The sequence below is a fragment of the Chiloscyllium punctatum genome, chromosome 36 (assembly GCF_047496795.1).
Source record: "Chiloscyllium punctatum isolate Juve2018m chromosome 36, sChiPun1.3, whole genome shotgun sequence".
Taxonomy (NCBI): Eukaryota; Metazoa; Chordata; class Chondrichthyes; order Orectolobiformes; family Hemiscylliidae; genus Chiloscyllium; species Chiloscyllium punctatum.
In genome coordinates this window covers 1,321,364-1,342,494 of record NC_092774.1, presented here as the reverse complement: position 1 = coordinate 1,342,494, position 21,131 = coordinate 1,321,364, and the positions used below count along the sequence as shown (strand labels likewise).

Sequence of the window (21,131 nt, the reverse complement as noted above, 5' to 3'; positions counted from 1 at the left end):
CCTCCCACAGCACTCACTCCCTCAGCACTGACCCTCCCACAGCACCCACTCCCTCAGCACTGACCCTCCCCCAGCACTGACCCTCCCACAGCACCCACTCCCTCAGCACTGACCCTCCCTCAGCACTGACCCTCCCTCAGCACTGACCCTCCCCCAGCACTGACCCTCCCACAGCACCCACTCCCTCAGCACTGACCCTCCCCCAGCACTGACCCTCCCTCAGCACTGACCCTCCCTCAGCACTGACCCTCCCTCAGCACTGACCCTCCCACAGCACTGACCCTCCCTCAGCACTGACCCTCCCTCAGCACTGACCCTCCCCCAGCACTGACCCTCCCTCAGCACTGACCCTCCCACAGCACTGACCCTCCCACAGCACTGACCCTCCCCCAGCACTGACCCTCCCACAGCACCCACTCCCTCAGCACTGACCCTCCCTCAGCACTGACCCTCCCTCAGCACTGACCCTCCCTCAGCACTGACCCTCCCTCAGCACTGACCCTCCCACAGTGCCCGCTCCCTCAGCGTTGACCCTTCTCTGGTGTGTTTCTCTCCCCTTCTGTCTTTTGTGTGCGTTTTCTCCACATTGTGCCTCTCGTTCTCCTCTCTCGCTGTCCCCTGAATGACTCAGCAGCTGACATCTGCTGCACTCTCTCTTGCCCCATTAACTGTTAATAGTTGGCATGAAGGTATATCCAAGGTTTATCCCCTGTTGAGCGGTCAGATGGTTTGACTGAGGATAATCTCCCCACGGTGAATATGATGACATTAAAAAGTCCCATTAAAAACAGGGTAAGGCATTGAACGGCCAGGAATCTTAACGAGGGACTCGGAGGATCAAGCATTTGCTTGAAACCTCCACAACAGATGTGCTGTAAAACCAGCTCATATGTCCCCTCGTAGCATCCACACACGATACTAAACCTGCGCGGTTAGGAATCAATGGTCCCGATCACTGAGGCAATCTCAGACACTTCTGAGACACTGTGTGTGCGTTTATCACTGTGTAACACTGGGGTACAGTACTGGTGGGGGACGGGTCTGTCACTGTATAACACTGGGGTACAGTACTGGTGGGGACAGGTCTGTCACTGTATAACACTGGGGTACAGTAATGGTGGGGACAGGTCTGTTCCTGTATAACACTGGGGTACAGTACTGGTGGGGACAGGTCTCTCACTGTATAACACTGGGGTACAGTACTGGTGGGGACAGGTCTGTCCCTGTATAACAGAGGGGTACAGTATTGATGGGGACAGGTCTGTCACTGTATAACACTGGGGTACAGTACTGGTGGGGGACGGGTCTGTCACTGTATAACACTGGGGTACAGTACTGGTGGGGACAGGTCTGTCCCTGTATAACACTGGGGTACAGTACTGGTGGGGACAGGTCTGTCACTGTATAACATTGGGGTACAGTACTGGTGGGGACAGGTCTGTCACTGTATAACACTGGGGTACAGTACTGGTGGGGACAGGTCTGTCCCTGGATAACACTGGGGTACAGTACTGGTGGGGGACAGGTCTGTCACTGTATAACACTGGGGTACAGTACTGGTGGGGACAGGTCTGTCACTGTATAACACTGGGGTACAGTACTGGTGGGGACAGGTCTGTTACTGTATAACACTGGGGTACAGTACTGGTGGGGACAGGTCTGTCACTGTATAACAGTGGGATACAGTACTGGTGGGGACAGGTCTGTCAGTGTATACAACTGGGGTACAGTACTGGTGGGGACAGGTCTGTCACTGTATAACACTGGGGTACAGTGCTGATGGGGACAGGTCTGTCACTGTATAATACTGGGGTACAGTACTGATGGGGACAGGTCTGTCACTGTATAACACTGGGGTACAGTACTGGTGGGGACAGGTCTGTAACTGTATAACACTGGGGTACAGTACTGGTGGGGACAGGTCTGTCACTGTATAACACTGGGGTACAGTACTGGTGGGGACAGGTCTGTCACTGTATAATACTGGGGTACAGTACTGGTGGGGACAGGTCTGTCACTGTATAACACTGGGGTACAGTACTGGTGGGGACAGGTCTATCTCTTTATAACACTGGGGTACAGTACTGGTGGGGACAGGTCTGTCACTGTATAATACTGGGGTACAGTACTGGTGGGGACAGGTCTGTCACTGTATAACACTGGGGTACAGTACTGGTGGGGACAGGTCTATCTCTTTATAACACTGGGGTACAGTACTGGTGGGGACAGGTCTGTCACTGTATAACACTGGGGTACAGTACTGATGGGGACAGGTCTGTCAATGTATAACACTGGGGTACAGTACTGGTGGGGACAGGTCTATCTCTGTATAACACTGGGGTACAGTACTGGTGGGGACAGGTCTGTCACTGTATAACACTGGGGTACGGTACTGGTGGGGACAGGTCTGTCAGTGTATAACACTGGGGTACAGTACTGGTGGGGACAGGTCTGTCCCTGTATAACACTGGGGTACAGTACTGGTGGGGACAGGTCTGTCACTGTATAACACTGGGGTACAGTACTGGTGGGGACAGGTCTATCTCTGTATAACACTGGGGTACAGTACTGGTGGGGACAGGTCTATCTCTGTATAACACTGGGGTACAGTACTGGTGGGGAGATGTCTGTCCCTGTATAACACTGGGGTACAGTACTGGTGGGGACAGGTCTGTCACTGTGTAACACTGGGGTACAGTACTGGTGGGGACAGGTCTGTCACTGTATAACACTGGGGTACAGTACCGGTGGGGACAGGTCTGTAACTGTATAACACTGGGGTACAGTACTGGTGGGGAGAGGTCTGTCCCTGTATAACACTGGGGTACAGTACTGGTGGGGACAGGTCTGTCACTGTATAACACTAGGGTACAGTACTGGTGGGGACAGGTCTGTCATTGTATAGCATGGGTCCAATAACACTCACTCTCAGCCTAACCCTAATCCCAATCCTTATTATCACCCACATCCCTAACTCTAACCCTGACCCTAACTCTAACACTGACTCTAACTCTAACACTGACCCTAACCAGACCCTAAACCTAACCCTAACCCTTTTGCAGACCCTAACTCTAACCCTAATACTAACACTAACCCTTACCCTGACCCTAACTCTAACACTGACCCTAACCAGACCCTAAACCTAACCCTAACCATTACGCAGACCCTAACTCTAACCCTAATACTAACACTGACCCTTACTCTGACCCTAACTCTAAACCTAACCCTAACCCAGACCCTAACACTAACCCTGTCTCTAAATGTAACCCTCATCCTAACCCTGACCTTAACCGTGACCCTAGCCGATAGAAACTGAGAGACAGCGATAGAGAAAGGGAGGGAGGGAGGGAGACAGAGAGCTTTAGATAGAGACAGTGAGTGAGAGGAACATCGAGAGAGAGAGATAGGCAGAAAGAGTTAGAGAGCTTGAGAGTTTGAGAAGAGAGGGACAGAAAATTATAAAGAGAGAGGTCGAGACAGAGGGACCAAGTTAGAACGGAACAGATTGATAGTGGGAGAGAAAACGCGACAGGTTAGGGACAAGCGACAGCGTTGGAGAGGGAAACAGAAAGAGAGATTGAGAGAGGTAAAGATATAGAGACGGTAGGCAGGCAGAGAGAAACATTGAGGGGGTGACAAAGACAGAGAGAGAGAAAGAGAGAGAGACAGAGAGAAACAGACACAGAAAGAGATAAAGAAAGAGACAGAGAGAGTTAAAGGTGTGTCCCCCCCCGTCAGTACCTGGGAAGTGGGACTGAGCAATGTCACAGGTATTAAATGTTCTCATTAAAGTGAGGAATAGCCAGGCTCTATGGAGAGCCATTAACCAGGTAGTGAACCTTTCCAACTGGAGAGAATGTCGGCTCATTGTATACACTTACTAAACTCTCTCTGCCTCTCTCACCCACCCTCTGTGTGTGTGTGTGTGTGTGTGTGTGTGTGTGCGTGCGCGCGCGCGTGTGTGTGTGTGCGTGTGTGCGTGTGTGTGTGTGTGTGTGTGCGTGTGTGTGTATGTGTATGTGTGCGCTTTGTGTGTGCGCGTGCGTGTATGTGTATGTGTGCACTTTGTGTGTATGTGTGTGCGTGTGTATGTGTGTGTGTGTGTGTGTGCGTGTGTGTGTATGTGTGCGCTTGTGTGTGTATGTGTGTACGTGTGTGTGTATGTGCGTGCGTGTGTGTGTGTGCGCGCGTGTGTCTCTCTGTCTCTATCTCTATTTTCCTCTATTATCCTCCTCTCTACCACTCTTTCTCTGCCCCTGTTTTGCTCTATCACATTTTTTCTCTCTTTCTTTCTCTGTCTCTATCCACATCCACTCTATCACTCTCTCTCTCTTCTCTGCCTCCGTTTTGCCCTGTTACACGCTCTCTATCACTCTGTCACAGTCTTTCTCTCATTCTCTTTCTCTGCCTCTGTTTCACTCTCTATCTCATTCTATCACTCTCTATCACTCCTCTCTCTCTCTCTCTCTCTGCATCCCTCTCTGTCACTCTATATCACTCTCAATCTCACTCTCTCTTGATCTGTCTCACTCTGTCTCCATCTCTCTGTATCACTCTCTCTCTCTCTCTCTGTTGCTGTCACCCTCTATGACTCTGTGTCTCTCATCTCTTTCTCTTAGTCACCCTGTCTCTATCTTTCTGTGTCGTTCTCTCACTCTCTGCCTCTTTGTTGTTGATGCTCTCTACCACTCTCTGTCTCTCTCGCTATCTCTCTCATGGCCGAACAGAGATTCTGTGTTTTTATCAATTTGTGTCACTGTTTGTCTCTCTATCTCTTTGTCTCTGCCTCTCTCTATCATCGTCATGGAGCTGTACAGCACGAGAACAGACCCTTCGGCCCGACCCGGCTGGGCTGACCCAGATATCCCTAACCTAATCCAGTCCCCCCATTCCCCAGCACTTGGCCCCATCTCCCTCTAAACCCTTCCTGTTCCTGTCCCCCATCCAGATGCCTTTTAAATGCTGTCATTGTACCAGCCCCCACCACTTCCTCTGGCAGCTCCTCCCACACACGCACCACCCTCTGGGGGGAAAAGTTACCCCTCGGGTCCCTTTCCCCCCTCCCTCCTTAAACCTACGCCCCTCTAGTTCTGGTCTCCCCCCACCCCAGGGGGGAAAGGACCTTGTCTATTTACCGCACCCTCGTGATTTTATAAACCTCTATAAGGTCATCCCTCAGCCTCCGACGCTCCAGGGAAAACAGCCCCCAGCCTGTCCCAGCCTCTCCCTTTAGCTCAAACCCTCCAACATCCTTGTCAATCTTTTCCCAACCCTTCCGCAACATCCTTCCTGTAGCAGGGAGACTGGGATTGAACACAATATTCCAACAGTGGCCCCTAACCAATGTCCTGTACAGCCACAACACGACCTCCCCAACTCCTGTACTCAATACTCTGACCAATAAAAGCATTTGTATCAACTTTCTGTTTGTTTTGCTCTCTCTGTACTCCTCTCTACCACTCTATCTTTTGTCTGTCTATCACTCTGTCTTTCTCTTGCTGTTATCTGTCTCGCACTAAATCTCTCTGCATCTCAGTCAGACGGTCATAGAGATGTACAGCAGGGAAACAAACCCTTCGCTCCAACCCGTCCACGCCGACCAGATATCCCAACCCAATCTAGTCCCTCCTGCCAAAACCCAGCCCATATCCCTCCAAATCCTTGCTATTCGTTCAAAGTCTGGGAGAAGATTAGTAGCTCGGGCGCTCGTTGTTGTGGTTCTGTTCGCCGAGCTGGGAATTTGTCTTGCAAACGTTTCGTCCCCTGTCTCGGGGGACATCCTCAGTGCTTGGGAGCCTCCTGTGAAGCGCTTCTGTGATGTTTCCTCCGACATTTATAGTGGTTTGTATCTGCCCCTTCCAGTTGTCAGTCCCAGCTGTCCACTGTAGCGGCCGGTATATTGGATCCAGGTCAATGTGCTTATTGATTGAATCTGTGGATGAGTGCCATGCCTCTAGGAATTCCCTGGCTGTTCTCTGTTTGGCTTGTCCTATAATAGTATAACAATAACAACTCAGCAGAACGAAGGACCCGATACCCAACATGAACAAAACCAACGTGGTGGACAAAATCCCACGCAAGGACTGCACAAAACACTACATCGGACAAACAGGAAGACAGCTAACGATTCGTATACATGAACACCAACTAGCCACGAAACGACACGACCAGCTATCCTTAGTAGCCACACACTCAGATGACCAGCAACATGAATTCGACTGGGACAACACTACTATTATAGGACGAGCCAAACAGAGAACAGCCAGGGAATTCCTAGAGGCATGGCGCTCATCCACAGATTCAATCAATAAGCACATCGACCTGGACCCAATATACCGACCACTGCATATCCCCATCCAGATGTCTCTTAAATGTTGTCATTGCACCAGCCTCCACCACATCCAAACACGTACCACCCTCTGTGTGAAAAATTTGCCCCTTTGGTCTCTTTTATATCTTTCTCCTCTCACCCTAAACCTATGCCCCTCTGGTTCCTGACCCCAGGGAAAAGACTTTGCCTATTTACCCTATCCGTGCCCCCTCGTGATTTTGTAAACCTCTATAAGGTCACCCCCTCAGCCTCCGACGCTCCAGGGAAAACAGCCCCAGCCTGTCCCAGCCTCTCCCTGTAGCTCAAACCCTCCAAACCTGGCAACTTCCTTGTAAATCTTTTCTGAACCCTTTCAAGTTTCACAACATCTTTCCGATAGGAAGGAGACCCGAATTGCATGCAGTGTTCCAAACAGTCGCTGTGCCTAATTTGTGTTCTCTCCCCAATTCTCGATCGATTTCCCCTTTAACTTTATGTCCCTCTCGCTTGATCTCTCACCTACTAACTCTCTGTCCCTTTCTGTCTAACTCTGTCTCTGTCACACTTTCTGCCTATCTCTCTATCTGTCTGTCTCATACCGTCTTTCTCAAACCAACTGTCCTCTGTGTCACAGGGGGGAGGTGGGGGGGGGGGGGGAGGGGTGACACACACAGAGATAGGGAGGGGGTGTAGGGGGCTGGAGGGGGGTGACACACACAGAGATAGGGAGGGGGTGTAGGGGGCTGGAGGGGGTGACACACACAGAGATAGGGAGGGGGTGTAGGGGGCTGGAGGGGGTGACACACACAGAGATAGGGAGGGGGTGTAGGGGGCTGGAGGGGGGTGACACACACAGAGATAGGGAGGGGGTGTAGGGGGCTGGAGGGGGGTGACACACACAGAGATAGGGAGGGGGTGTAGGGGGATGGAGGGGGGTGACACACACAGAGATAGGGAGGGGGTGTAGGGGGCTGGAGGGGGGTGACACACACAGAGATAGGGAGGGGGTGTAGGGGGGTGACACACACAGAGATAGGGAGGGGGTGTAGGGGGCTGGAGGGTGGTGACACACAGAGATAGGGAGGGGGTGTAGGGCTGGAGGGGGGTGACACACACAGAGATAGGGAGGGGGTGTAGGGGGCTGGAGGGGGTGACACACACAGAGATAGGGAGGGGGTGTAGGGGGCTGGAGGGGGGTGACACACACAGAGATAGGGAGGGGGTGTAGGGGGCTGGAGGGGGGTGACACACACAGAGATAGGGAGGGGGTGTAGGGGGTGACACACACAGAGATAGGGAGGGGGTGTAGGGGGCTGACTGTCCCTCGCTCTGTTCTGAACTCTGTCGACCCTCCAGCAGATGGAGACTGGATTACTCAATCCATTTTAAACCAGGAACCGGGAATTTTCCCTTCAATTCCCAAATCCCGTCTGGGCTGGGGGGAGGGGGATTGACGTTACCTCCTGGAGAGCAGGGGCAGGCACTGGCCCTTCAGCCCGTCCAGCCTGCCACCTCATTCATTGGGAGATCATCCGCCTCAGTCCCCCCTTCCCCGCTTCCAAATGCTCGCGGCTCCCACCCACACGCCCCCAAATCCCCTCCGACCCCTTCTCCCCCTCACCCTCCAAGAACGGTAACCAGGTCTGCCTTGAATACTTCAGCGCTGACTTGTGTCTGACGCAGGGAATCGCTCATGCTCACTCCCCCACCCCCCTCCACATTGTCCGGGATGTGGACATGTCTCCTCATCTCAGTCCTCACCCCACTCCATTGGACTGTGGGCCTCATCTGTCCCCCGGGTCTGAAACCGCCCCGCACAACGAAAACGTCCTGCCCCCCCGTCTCGACATGTCGTTTTACAGGTTTCTCTCAGATTCTGCACCTCCCTCCTCAGTCTGTGAAGGAGTGGGTGCTGTGGGAGGGTGAGTGCTGAGGGAGGGTCAGTGCTGAGGGAGTGGGGGCTGTGGGGAGGGTCAGTGCTGAGGGAGTGGGCACTGAGGGAGCGGGTACTGTGGGAGGGTCAGTGCTGAGGGAGGGTCAGCGCTGGAGGAGGGTCAGTGCTGAGGGAGTGGGTGCTGTGGGAGGGTCAGTGCTGAGGGAGGGTCAGTGCTGAGGGAGCGGGTGATGTGGGAGGGTCAGTGCTGTGGGAGGGTCAGTGCTGAGGGAGGGTCAGTGCTGAGGGAGTGGGTGCTGTGGGAGGGTCAGTGCTGAGGGAGGGTCAGTGCTGAGGGAGGGTCAGCGCTGGGGGAGGGTCAGTGCTGAGGGAGTGGGTGCTGTGGGAGGGTCAGTGCTGAGGGAGCGGGCGCTGTGGGAGGGTCAGTGCTGAGGGAGAGTCAGTGCCGAGGGAGTGGGTGCTGTGGGAGGGTCAGTGCTGAGGGAGAGGGTGCTGTGGGAGGGTCAGTGCTGAGGGAGGGTCAGTGCTGAGGGAGCGGGCGCTGTGGGAGGGTCAGTGCTGAGGGAGTGGGTGCTGTGGGGGGGTCAGTGCTGTGGGAGGGTCAGTGCTGAGGGAGGGTCAGTGCTGAGGGAGCGGGTGCTGTGGGAGTGTCAGTGCTGAGGGAGGGTCAGTGCTGAGGGAGTGGGTGCTGAGGGAGTGGGTGCTGAGGGAGGGTCAGTGCTGAGGGAGTGGGTGCTGTGGGAGGGTCAGTGCTGAGGGAGTGGGTGCTGTGGGAGGGTCAGTGCTGAGGGAGTGGGTGAGCCCCTCACCGTCTCTGTCTTCACCCCTCGCTCTGAAATAAAGCCCTTTGGTCCTGGACTCTCGCGCTTGAGGTGGGGTACATAAATCTCCACATTGCTCTCCCCCCACCCCCCCCAACCCCATCGTGATCCTGTGAATGTCGTACGTTTGAAACAAGGTGACCTCTCGTGCTCCCAAACCCTTAACGAGCACAAGACATGAGCTCTCCCTCATCGGACGGTCTCTCCTGCGGTCCGTCTCTGCCTTGGACATGGGGGCCCCCAAGAACCGTTCGGAGATCAAGTCTGTGGGAGGTGACGGAGCCCCGGTACTCAGGGCCCAGCCAACCCCACCCACTCGTGGTGATTGTCTGAATGGACTACAAGTCCCGGGGAGGCCTTGAGCACAGAGTGGCGTGTCACTGAATGTCATGAAGAGACAGCACAGTGGCTTGTGTGGTCAGCACTGCTGCCTCACGGCACCAGGGTCCCAGATTGTGTTCCACCCTCGGGCGACTGTCTGTGTGGAGTTTGCACGTTCCCCCCTCCCCCCGTGTCTGGGTAGGTTTCCTCCCTAGGTCCAACAAAATGTGCAGGTCAGGGTGGGATTGGCCGTGCTAAATTGTCCCCGTAGTGCCCAGGGATGTGCAGGTTAGGGTGGGATTGGCCGTGCTAAATTGTTCTCGTAGTGCCCAGGGATGTACAGGTTAGAGTGGGGATTGGCCGTGCTAAATTGTCCCGTAGTGCCCAGGGATGTGCAGGTTTGGGTGGGATTGGCCGTGCTAAATTGTCCCCGTAGTGCCCAGGGATGTGCAGGTTAGGGTGGGATTGGCCGTGCTAAATTGTCCTGTAGTGCCCAGGGATGTGCGGGTTAGGGTGGGATTGGGCGTGCTAAATTGTCCCCGTAGTGCCCAGGGATGTACAGGTTAGGGTGGGATTGGCCGTGCTAAATTGTCCTGTAGTGCCCAGGGATGTGCGGGTTAGGGTGGGATTGGCCGTGCTAAATTGTCCCGTAGTGCCCAGGGATGTGCAGGTTTGGGTGGGATTGGGCGTGCTAAATTGTCCCCGTAGTGCCCAGGGATGTACAGGTTAGGGTGGGGATTGGCCGTGCTAAATTGTCCCCGTAGTGCCCAGAGATGTACAGGTTAGGGTGGGGATTGACCGTGCTGAATTGTCCCCGTAGTGCCCAGGGATGTGCAGGTTAGGGTGGTATTGGCCGTGCTAAGTTGTCCCGTAGTGCCCAGGGATGTGCAGGTTAGGGTGGATTAGTTGGGGGTAAATGTAGACTAACAATGGGAAGGGGATGCGTGGGTTACTCTTTGGAGGGTCAGTGTGGGCTTTTTGGGCTGAAGGGCCTGCTTGCAGGGATTCTGTGATTTCAGTGACAAATGAGAGGGCCTCACTCCTGCCGGAAGTGGGAGGTGCTGAGGCCTGGAGATCATGGCAACAACGAGAACAGAACGATGAGGCAGACAGGCAGAATCTAATCCGACCCACAGGCAAAGGGCACAGGGCACAGGCACGTGCGCCCACACACACCCAGATTAACACACACCCCCAACCCCCGCCACACAAACACTCCACCGGTAAGTGAGTCATCAATTGCTCGTGGCAGACAGGAGCTTCTGGAGATTTAGAAAGTTGTTTACTCTCTCTCTCTCTCTGTCTCTCTCTCTCTCTCCATTTATGTCTCTGTCACTCTGTCTCTCTTGCTCACTGAATCTCTCTCCCTCTCTGTCTGTCTTTGTCGCTCTTTCTCTCTGGTTCTCTCCCCAATGTCTCCGTCTCTCTCTCTCTCTCTCTCTCTCTCACACACACTATCCATCTCTCTGTCATTCTGTCCCTCTTTCTCTCTGGTTGTCTCCCAGTCCGTCTCTCTCTCTCTCTGTTACTAGCTATCCCTTGCTCTTACCGTACCTGCCTCTCTGTCTCTGTCTCTCACTCTCACTCTGTCTCTGACTCTCTCTCTATCTGTCTCTCTCTCTCTGACTCTCTGTCTATCTGTCTCTCTCTCTCTCTCTCGATGTGGTTTTCTCTCTCTCACAGTATTATACACAACTGTCCCTGTATAACACTGGGGTAGAGTTCTGGTCGGGACAGGTCTGTCACTGTATAACACTGGGGGAGAGTACTGGTGGGGACAGGTCTGTCACTGTATAACACTGGGGTACAGTGCTGGTCGGGACAGGTCTGTCACTGTATAACACTGGGGTACAGTACTGGTCGGGACAGGTCTGTCACTGTATAACACTGGGGTACAGTACTGGTCGGGACAGGTCTGTCTCTGTATAACACTGGGATACAGTACTGGTGGGGACAGGTCTGTCACTGTATAACACTGGGGTACAGTACTGGTCGAGACAGGTCTGTCTCTGTATAACACTGGGGTACAGTACTGGTGGGGACAGGTCTGTCACTGTATAACACTGGGGTACAGTACTGGTGGGGACAGGTCTGTCACTGTTTCACACTGGGGTACAGTACTGGTGGGGACAGGGCTGTCCCTGTATAACACTGGGGTACAGTACTGGTCGGGACAGGTCTGTCTCTGTATAACACTGGGGTACAGTACTGGTGGGGACGGGTCTGTCACTGTATAACAATGGGGTACAGTACTGGTGGGGACAGGTCTGTCACTGTATAACACCGGGGTACAGTACTGGTGGGGGACGGGTCTGTCCCTGTATAACACTGGGGTACAGTACTGGTGGGGACAAGTCTGTCACTGTATAACACTGGGGTACAGTACTGGTGGGGACAGGTCTGTCACTGTATAACACTGGGGTACAGTACTGGTGGGGACAGGTCTGTGCCTGTATAACACTGGGGTACAGTACTGGTGGGGACAGGTCTGTCACTGTGTAACACTGGGGTACAGTGCTGGTCGGGACAGGTCTGTCACTGTATAACACTGGGGTACAGTACTGGTCGGGACAGGTCTGTCACTGTATAACACTGGGGTACAGTACTGGTCGGGACAGGTCTGTCTCTGTATAACACTGGGATACAGTACTGGTGGGGACAGGTCTGTCACTGTATAACACTGGGGTACAGTACTGGTGGGGACAGGTCTGTCACTGTATAACACTGGGGTACAGTACTGGTGGGGACAGGTCTGTCACTGTTTCACACTGGGGTACAGTACTCGTGGGGACAGGGCTGTCCCTGTATAACACTGGGGTACAGTACTGGTCGGGACAGGTCTGTCTCTGTATAACACTGGGGTACAGTACTGGTGGGGACGGGTCTGTCACTGTGTAACAATGGGGTACAGTACTGGTGGGGACAGGTCTGTCACTGTATAACACCGGGGTACAGTACTGGTGGGGGACGGGTCTGTCCCTGTATAACACTGGGGTACAGTACTGGTGGGGGCAAGTCTGTCACTGTATAACACTGGGGTACAGTACTGGTGGGGACAGGTCTGTCACTGTATAACACTGGGGTACAGTACTGGTGGGGACAGGTCTGTGCCTGTATAACACTGGGGTACAGTACTGGTGGGGACAGGTCTGTCACTGTGTAACACTGAGGTACAGTACTGGTGGGGGACAGGCCTGTCCCTGTATAACACTGGGGTACAGTACTGGTGGGGACAGATCTGTCACTGTATAACACTGGGATACAGTACTGGCGGGGACAGGTCTGTCACTGTGTAACGCTTGGGTACAGTACTGGTGGGGACAGGTCAGTCAGTGTATAACACAGGGGTACAGTACTGGTGGGGACAGATCTGTCACTGTATAACACAGGGGTACAGTACTGATGGGGACAGGTCTGTCACTGTATAACACAGGGGTACAGTACAGGTGGGGACAGATCTGTCACTGTATAACACTGGGGTACAGTACTGGTGGGGACAGGTCTGTTACTGTATAACACTGGGGTACAGTACTGGTGGGGACAGGTCTGTTACTGTATAACACTGGAGTACAGTACTGGTGGGGACAGGTCTGTCCCAGTATGACACTGGGGTACAGTACTGGTGGACACAGGTCTGACACTGTATAACACTGGGGTACAGTACTGGTGGGGACAGGTCTGTCCCTGTATGACATTGGGGTGCAGTACTGGTGGGGACGGGTCTGTCAGTGTATAACACTGGGGTACAGTACTGGTGGGGACGGGTCTGTCACTGTATAACACTGGGGTACAGTACTGGAGGGGATGTGTCTCTCATTGTATAACACTGGGGTACAGTACTGGTGGGGACAGGTCTGTCACTGTATAACACTGGGGTACAGTACTGGTGGGGACGGGTCTGTCCCTGTATAACACTGGGGTACAGTACTGGTGGGGACAGGTCTGTCCCTGTAGAGCACTGGGGTGCAGTACTGGTGGGGACAGGTCTGTCACTGGAAAACACTGGGGTACAGTACTGGTGGGGACAGGTCTGTCACTGTATAACACGGGGATACAGTACTGGCGGGGACAGGTCTGTCACTGTGTAACGCTTGGGTACAGTACTGGTGGGGACAGGTCAGTCAGTGTATAACACAGGGGTACAGTACTGGTGGGGACAGATCTGTCACTGTATAACACAGGGGTACAGTACTGATGGGGACAGGTCTGTCACTGTATAACACAGGGGTACAGTACAGGTGGGGACAGATCTGTCACTGTATAACACTGGGGTACAGTACTGGTGGGGACAGGTCTGTTACTGTATAACACTGGGGTACAGTACTGGTGGGGACAGGTCTGTTACTGTATAACACTGGAGTACAGTACTGGTGGGGACAGGTCTGTCACTGTATAACACTGGGGTACAGTACTGGTGGGGACGTGTCTCTCACTGTATAACACTGTGGTACAGTACTGGTGGGGACAGGTCTGTCCCAGTATGACACTGGGGTACAGTACTGGTGGGGACAGGTCTGACACTGTATAACACTGGGGTACAGTACTGGTGGGGACAGGTCAGTCCCTGTATGACATTGGGGTGCAGTACTGGTGGGGACGGGTCTGTCAGTGTATAACACTGGGGTACAGTACTGGTGGGGACGGGTCTGTCACTGTATAACACTGGGGTACAGTACTGGAGGGGATGTGTCTCTCATTGTATAACACTGGGGTACAGTACAGGTGGGGACAGGTCTGTCACTGTATAACACTGGGGTACAGTACTGCTGGGGACGGGTCTGTCCCTGTATAACACTGGGGTACAGTATTGGTGGGGACAGGTCTGTCCCTGTAGAACACTGGGGTGCAGTACTGGTGGGGACAGGTCTGTCACTGGAAAACACTGGGGTACAGTACTGGTGAGGACAGGTCTGTCACTGTATAACACTGGGGTACAATACTGGTGGGGACGGGTCTGTCCCTGTATAACACTGGGGTACAGTACTGGTGGGGACAGGTCTGTCCCTGTAGAACACTGGGGTGCAGTACTGGTGGTGACAGGTCTGTCACTGTATAACACTGGGGTACAGTACTGGTGGGGACAGGTCTGTCACTGTATAACACTGGGGTACAGTACTGGTGGGGACAGGTCTGTCACTGTATTACACTGGGATACAGTACTGGTAGGGACAGGTCTGTCCCTGTATAACACTGGGGTACAGTTCTGGTGGGGACAGGTCTGTCACTGTGTAACACTGTGGTACAGTACTGGTCGGGACTGGTCTGTCACTGTATAACACTGGGGTACAGTACTGGTGAGGACAGGTCTGTCCCTGTATAACACTGGGGTACAGTACTGGTGGGGACAGGTCTGTCACTGTGTAACACTGAGGTACAGTACTGGTGGGGGACAGGCCTGTCCCTGTATAACACTGGGGTACAGTACTGGTGGGGACAGATCTGTCACTGGATAACACTGGGATACAGTACTGGCGGGGACAGGTCTGTCACTGTGTAACGCTTGGGTACAGTACTGGTGGGGACAGGTCAGTCAATGTATAACACAGGGGTACAGTACTGGTGGGGACAGATCTGTCACTGTATAACACAGGGGTACAGTATGATGGGGACAGGTCTGTCACTGTATAACACAGGGGTACAGTACAGGTGGGGACAGATCTTTCACTGTATAACACTGGGGTACAGTACTGGTGGGGACAGGTCTGTTACTGTATAACAGTGGAGTACAGTACTGGTTGGGACAGGTCAGTCAGTGTATAACACAGGGGTACAGTACTGGTGGGGACGTGTCTCTCACTGTATAACACTGTGGTACAGTACTGGTGGGGACAGGTCTGTCCCAGTATGACACTGGGGTACAGTACTGGTGGGGACAGGTCTGACACTGTATAACACTGGGGTACAGTACTGGTGGGGACAGGTCTGTCCCTGTATGACATTGGGGTGCAGTACTGGTGGGGACGGGTCTGTCAGTGTACAACACTGGGGTACAGTACTGGTGGGGACAGGTCTGTCACTGTATAACACTGGGGTACAGTACTGGTGGGGACGGGTCTGTCCCTGTATAACACTGGGGTACAGTACTGGTGGGGATAGGTCTGTCCCTGTAGAATACTGGGGTGCAGTACTGGTGGGGACAGGTCTGTCACTGGAAAACACTGGGGTACAGTACTGGTGAGGACAGGTCTGTCACTGTATAACACTGGGGTACAATACTGGTGGGGACGGGTCTGTCCCTGTATAACACTGGGGTACAGTACTGGTGGGGACAGGTCTGTCCCTGTAGAACACTGGGGTGCAGTACTGGTGGGGACAGGTCTGTCACTGTATAACACTGGGGTACAGTACTGGTGGGGACAGGTCTGTCACTGTATAACACTGGGGTACAGTACTGGTGGGGACAGGTCTGTCACTGTATAATACTGGGGTGCAGTACTGGTGGGGACAGGTCTGTCAATCTATAACACGGGTACAGTCCTGGTGGGGACAGGTCTGTCACTGTATAACACTGGGGTGCAGTACTGGTTGGGACAGGTCTGTCACTCTATAACACGGGTACAGTCCTGGTGGGGACAGGTCTGTCACTGTATTACACTGGGATACAGTACTGGTGGGGACAGGTCTGTCACTGTATAACACTGGGGTACAGTACTGGTGGGGACAGGTCTGTCACTGTATAACACTGGGATACAGTACTGGTGGGGACAAGTCTGTCCCTGTATAACACTGGGGTACAGTACTGATGGGGACAGGTCTGTCACTGTATAACACTGGGGTACAGTACTGGTCGGGACAGGTCTGTCTCTGTAAAACACTGGGGTACAGTACTGGTGGGGACAGGTCTGTCACTGTATAACACTGGGGTACAGTACTGGTGGGGGACAGGTCTGTCACTGTATAACACTGGGGTACAGTACTGGTCGGGACAGGTCTGTCTCTGTATAACACTGCGGTACAGTACTGGTGGGGACAGGTCTGTCACTGTATAACACTGGGGTACAGTACTGGTGGCGACAGGTCTGTCCCTGTATAACACTGGGGTACAGTACTGGTCGGGACAGGTCTGTCTCTGTATAACACTGGGGTACAGTACTGGTGGGGACAGGTCTGTCACTGTATAACACTGGGGTACAGTACTGGTGGGGACAGGTCTGTCAGTGTATAACACTGGGGTACAGTACTGGTGGGGACAGTTCTGTCACTGTACAACACTGGGGTACAGTACTGGTGGGGACAGGTCTGTCACTGTATAACACTAGGGTACAGTACTGGTGGGGACAGTTCTGTCACTGTATAACACTGGGGTACAGTACTGGTGGGGACAGGTCTGTCCCTGTATAACACTGGGGTACAGTACTGGTGGGGGCAGGTCTGTCACTGTATAACACTGGGGTACAGTACTGGTGGGGACAGGTCTGTCACTGTATAACACTGGGGTACAGTACTGGTGGGGACAGGTCTGTCACTGTATAACACTGGGGTACAGTACTGGTGGGGACAGGTCTGTCACTGTATAACACTGGGGTACAGTACTGGTGGGGACAGGTCTGTCCCTGTATAACACTGGGGTACAGTACTGGTGGGGACAGGTCTGTCACTGTATAACACTGGGGTACATTACTGGCGGGGACAGGTCTGTCACTGTGTAACACTTGGGTACAGTACTGGTGGGGACAGGTCAGTCAGTGTATAACACAGGGGTACAGTACTGGTGGGGACAGATCTGTCACTGTATAACACAGGGGTACAGTACTGATGGGGACAGGTCTGTCACTGTATAACACAGGGGTACAGTACAGGTGGGGACAGATCTGTCACTGTATAACACTGGGGTACAGTACTGGTGGGGACAGGTATGTTACTGTATAACACTGGAGTACAGTACTGGTGGAGACAGGTCTGTCACTGTATAACACTGGGGTACAGTACTGGTGGGGACAGGTCTGTCCCTGTATAACACTGGGGTACAGTACTGATGGGGACAGGTCTGTCACTGTATAACACTGGGGTACAGTACTGGTGGGGACAGGTCTGTCTCTGTATAACACTGGGGTACAGTACTGGTGGGGACAGGTCTGTCTCTGTATAACACTGGGGTACAGTACTGGTGGGGACGTGTCTCTCACTGTATAACACTGTGGTACAGTACTGGTGGGGACAGGTCTGTCCCAGTATGACACTGGGGTACAGTACTGGTGGGGACATGTCTGACACTGTATAACACTGGGGTACAGTACTGGTGGGGACGTGTCTCTCACTGTATAACACTGTGGTACAGTACTGGTGGGGACAGGTCTGTCCCAGTATGACACTGGGGTACAGTACTGGTGGGGACATGTCTGACACTGTATAACACTGGGGTACAGTACTGGTGGGGACAGGTCTGTCCCTGTATTACACTGGGGTGCAGTACTGGTGGGGACGGGTCTGTCAGTGTATAACACTGGGGTACAGTACTGGTGGGGACGTGTCTGTCACTGTATAACACTGGGGTACAGTAGTGGAGGGGATGTGTCTCTCATTGTATAACACTGAGGTACAGTACTGGTAGGGACAGGTCTGTCACTGTATAACACTGGGGTACGGTACTGGTGGGGACGGGTCTGTCCCTGTATAACACTGGGGTACAGTACTGGTGGGGACAGGTCTGACACTGTATAACACTGGGGTACAGTACTGGTGGGGACAGGTCTGTCCCTGTATGACATTGGGGTGCAGTACTGGTGGGGACGGGTCTGTCAGTGTATAACACTGGGGTACAGTACTGGTGGGGACAGGTCTGTCACTGTATAACACTGGGGTACAGTACTGGTGGGGACGGGTCTGTCCCTGTATAACACTGGGGTACAGTACTGGTGGGGATAGGTCTGTCCCTGTAGAACACTGGGGTGCAGTACTGGTGGGGACAGGTCTGTCACTGGAAAACACTGGGGTACAGTACTGGTGAGGACAGGTCTGTCACTGTATAACACTGGGGTACAATACTGGTGGGGACGGGTCTGTCCCTGTATAACACTGGGGTACAGTACTGGTGGGGACAGGTCTGTCCCTGTAGAACACTGGGGTGCAGTACTGGTGGGGACAGGTCTGTCACTGTATAACACTGGGGTACGTTACTGGTGGGGACAGGTCTGTCACTGTATAACACTGGGGTACAGTACTGGTGGGGACAGGTCTGTCACTGTATAATACTGGGGTGCAGTACTGGTGGGGACAGGTCTGTCAATCTATAACACGGGTACAGTCCTGGTGGGGACAGGTCTGTCACTGTATAACACTGGGGTGCAGTACTGGTTGGGACAGGTCTGTCACTCTATAACACGGGTACAGTCCTGGTGGGGAAAGGTCTGTCACTGTATTACACTGGGATACAGTACTGGTGGGGACAGGTCTGTCACTGTATAACACTGGGGTACAGTACTGGTGGGGACAGGTCTGTCACTGTATAACACTGGGATACAGTACTGGTGGGGACAAGTCTGTCCCTGTATAACACTGGGGTACAGTACTGATGGGGACAGGTCTGTCACTGTATAACACTGGGGTACAGTACTGGTCGGGACAGGTCTGTCTCTGTATAACACTGCGGTACAGTACTGGTGGGGACAGGTCTGTCACTGTATAACACTGGGGTACAGTACTGGTGGCGACAGGTCTGTCCCTGTATAACACTGGGGTACAGTACTGGTCGGGACAGGTCTGTCTCTGTATAACACTGGGGTACAGTACTGGTGGGGACAGGTCTGTCACTGTATAACACTGGGGTACAGTACTGGTGGGGACAGGTCTGTCAGTGTATAACACTGGGGTACAGTACTGGTGGGGACAGTTCTGTCACTGTACAACACTGGGGTACAGTACTGGTGGGGACAGGTCTGTCACTGTATAACACTAGGGTACAGTACTGGTGGGGACAGTTCTGTCACTGTATAACACTGGGGTACAGTACTGGTGGGGACAGGTCTGTCCCTGTATAACACTGGGGTACAGTACTGGTGGGGGCAGGTCTGTCACTGTATAACACTGGGGTACAGTACTGGTGGGGACAGGTCTGTCACTGTATAACACTGGGGTACAGTACTGGTGGGGACAGGTCTGTCACTGTATAACACTGGGGTACAGTACTGGTGGGGACAGGTCTGTCACTGTATAACACTGGGGTACAGTACTGGTGGGGACAGGTCTGTCCCTGTATAACACTGGGGTACAGTACTGGTGGGGACAGGTCTGTCACTGTATAACACTGGGGTACATTACTGGCGGGGACAGGTCTGTCACTGTGTAACACTTGGGTACAGTACTGGTGGGGACAGGTCAGTCAGTGTATAACACAGGGGTACAGTACTGGTGGGGACAGATCTGTCACTGTATAACACAGGGGTACAGTACTGATGGGGACAGGTCTGTCACTGTATAACACAGGGGTACAGTACAGGTGGGGACAGATCTGTCACTGTATAACACTGGGGTACAGTACTGGTGGGGACAGGTCTGTTACTGTATAACACTGGAGTACAGTACTGGTGGAGACAGGTCTGTCACTGTATAACACTGGGGTACAGTACTGGTGGGGACAGGTCTGTCCCTGTATAACACTGGGGTACAGTACTGATGGGGACAGGTCTGTCACTGTATAACACTGGGGTACAGTACTGGTGGGGACAGGTCTGTCTCTGTATAATACTGGGGTACAGTACTGGTGGGGACAGGTCTGTCTCTGTATAACACTGGGGTACAGTACTGGTGGGGACGTGTCTCTCACTGTATAACACTGTGGTACAGTACTGGTGGGGACAGGTCTGTCCCAGTATGACACTGGGGTACAGTACTGGTGGGGACATGTCTGATACTGTATAACACTGGGGTACAGTACTGGTGGGGACGTGTCTCTCACTGTATAACACTGTGGTACAGTACTGGTGGGGACAGGTCTGTCCCAGTATGACACTGGGGTACAGTACTGGTGGGGACATGTCTGACACTGTATAACACTGGGGTACAGTACTGGTGGGGACAGGTCTGTCCCTGTATTACACTGGGGTGCAGTACTGGTGGGGACGGGTCTGTCAGTGTATAACACTGGGGTACAGTACTGGTGGGGACGTGTCTGTCACTGTATAACACTGGGGTACAGTAGTGGAGGGGATGTGTCTCTCATTGTATAACACTGAGGTACAGTACTGGTAGGGACAGGTCTGTCACTGTATAACACTGGGGTACGGTACTGGTGGGGACGGGTCTGTCCCTGTATAACACTGGGGTACAGTACTGGTGGGGACAGGTCTGTCACTGTGTAACACTGGGGTACAGTACTGGTGGGGACACGTCTGTCAATGTATAACACGGGTGCAGTACTGGTGGGGACAGGTCTGTCTCTGTATAACACTGGGGTACCTTACTGGTGGGGACAGGTCTGTCACTGTATAACACTGAGGTACAGTACTGGTGGGGACAGGTCTGTCCCTGTACAACACTGGGGTACAGTACTGTTGGGGACAGGTCTGTCACTGTATAACACTGGGGTACACTACTGGTGGGGACAGGTCTGTCCCTGTATAACACTGGGGTACAGTACTGATGGGGACAGGTCTGTCACTGTATAACACAGGGGTACAGTACAGGTGGGGACAGATCTGTCACTGTATAACACTGGGGTACAGTACTGGTGGGGACAGGTCTGTTACTGTATAACACTGGAGTACAGTACTGGTGGAGACAGGTCTGTCACTGTATAACACTGGGGTACAGTACTGGTGGAGACAGGTCTGTCACTGTATAACACTGG

General features: G+C 53.3%; 1 protein-coding gene across 3 annotated transcripts in view; it reads left to right on the top strand.

Moving 5' to 3' along the window:
* LOC140460154 (uncharacterized) overlaps positions 1-21,131 on the top strand; it is a 75,400-nt gene that overhangs the window by 10,927 nt on the left and 43,342 nt on the right. Inside the window, exon 1 of one of the 3 annotated variants that reach the window (XM_072554548.1) lies at positions 10,413-10,569. The exons of the other annotated variants lie outside the window; for them this stretch is intronic. The gene's annotated coding sequence lies outside the window, so the exon portion shown is untranslated. Of the gene's footprint in view, positions 1-10,412; positions 10,570-21,131 lie in introns of those variants that run through there. 3 annotated transcript variants of the gene reach the window in all.